Source organism: Convolutriloba macropyga, chromosome 8 (genome assembly GCF_964194025.1).
Source record: "Convolutriloba macropyga chromosome 8, txConMacr16.3, whole genome shotgun sequence".
NCBI lineage: Eukaryota > Metazoa > Xenacoelomorpha > Acoela > Convolutidae > Convolutriloba > Convolutriloba macropyga.
Window position 1 is genome coordinate 7,695,383 of NC_134475.1, and position 2,041 is coordinate 7,697,423.

Here is a 2,041-nt window from a genome sequence, read left to right on the forward strand (position 1 = left end):
ATTGTATTTCGTAGTATTTCATACGTTGTAGATGGTATTGCTGTTGCTTTTGTTCTATCTTGAGAATCTTCGTGTCGTTTTAAGAATGTTTTGAACATATTAGGTAGTGTTGTTTCATTTTGGAAATTATAGAATGTTTTTCTTTTTCCTTTTCATCTGTTAAGGTAAATGCGTAATGTTTATTAAGTTGATCTCTATCCAGTAGTATTATTGGTAGGTAGTGTTCCAAGTGATTGCTACGAATGTTAATTTGTTGTATATTTTTTGTTTCTTTGAAGAGGTTATTCTTCAAATTTATTATTATTCTGTAACTAATTCCTGGTTCTCTTGCAGGCAATCGCTAGCAATTGTAAATGGTGTTAAGAAATGGTTTGTTATTGATTTATTGATTGTGGTTGATGGTTGGTATCCATCTTTTGTTTTTATTGTTTACTAAATAATTTTGTTAATTTCATTCCGTTATGGAGATTTAAAACTTGTTATTTTGTTTGGTTTAGTTGGGAACTGGTCGCACCAGATAAGACGTGTTCTGAGCTTACCCTTTATTAGGCTACTTCTGGAACTGTCTTATGGTTGTCTCAAGAAAATAGGATACTCTTAAGGCTTACCTGACTAACTAAAGTTCTAGATCTCTAGTCTGTTACTCTTCTATCTGAGCTTCAGTAGACAGTGCACGGGCCCCAATGCTAAAGTCTAACGTATATCTCAATACTAAACAAGAGCGGAGTAGAGAGAGAGAGAAATATAATTTATTATTATATCAGGTCTGTGACTAGTATCGACTAACGGGTAAAGTGAAAAGGGATAAAGGGAAAACAGATAAACATTTAAGGAAAGGTATTTTATCTTTTTCGACCAATCAGGGTTGAGTATTTCAGTCTTTATTTATTTAAACAAATAAAGTCTTTAAGTTTTTTTTTGTTGGAAGTCAACATTGACTCCATTGTAGTGAAATGATTGCGGAACAAAAGTGGGCTTAAAGTGAAGATAACCGACTAAACGTCGGAAGAATTGCTCTCGAACTAGTGTGAGCTCTGATGATTTGCAGCCTGGTTCAGAGGGGGGGGGGGCTTAAATGGGACTAAGAAGTTCAATAGTGGGCTTCAAATAACCACATTAGAGGTTAACATATACCACTATTAAAATTTAAAGTGAAAAATGGCACCAGTTTCGGCGCAATTTTCATTTGACTTTTAGTATTAAATTGCCGCCAATTGAGTTCAGCTGCTTGAAATTGTGAATTTGAGAGAATTTTAGATCACGCAAAACGGAAAAAGTCAAGGGCGTAAAAGTCACACGAAAAGTCAAAACTGTCAAGCAAAAATTCTGCATAAAAAAGACACACACGTTTACAATAATTGATATGAACTTCGTTCAGGAGCAATTAGAAATCAATTGTGCTCACTCTTCCACTTTTTTCCTCGGTTTTTTTAGACGGTGACAGTTTTTTTGACGTCCAGACTTATCCTAAGTTTTAAGTGGTGGTAGAATAGGCTCAAATCACCCGGTTTGCTTTCGTCAACGTTTCAACGTAAAATTTATATCTATTTACTAAGTGTTAAAATAGCCTGGAGGGTAAAATTATCCACGGAAGGTTGAGGCTGTGTTTGACATCCACACGCTAGTTTGGGTGTTGGCGGTGACCGTGGGTATTTTTCCTGTTTTCACACGATGTAGTCTAACACGGCACCTCGTGACTTAAATAATTTTTTTAAATTATAACACTGACCAAATTTATGCTAATGAGACCCTAGTTCCAAAAATCCAACAAAAACGACGTTAGAAATGTTCGGTTTGTTCGGCTTCAAACGTTAGATAGTTAGATATGTTCGGTCTGTTTGGTCTGGGACGCGTAAGAAAGCTTTGTTACCCGTTTAAGAGCGGGGGCATCTAGAGGGAGGGGCGGGGTGGGTTGTGGTAAAACAGGGGGTGGGGGGGGGGGGTGTTAATACTTTTTAGAACCGAAAATACCGACAACGCCGAAGAAAATTACGCAAGAGCTTTCGTCGCTTTTGTCCAACTGAAACTGAAAAACAGACAA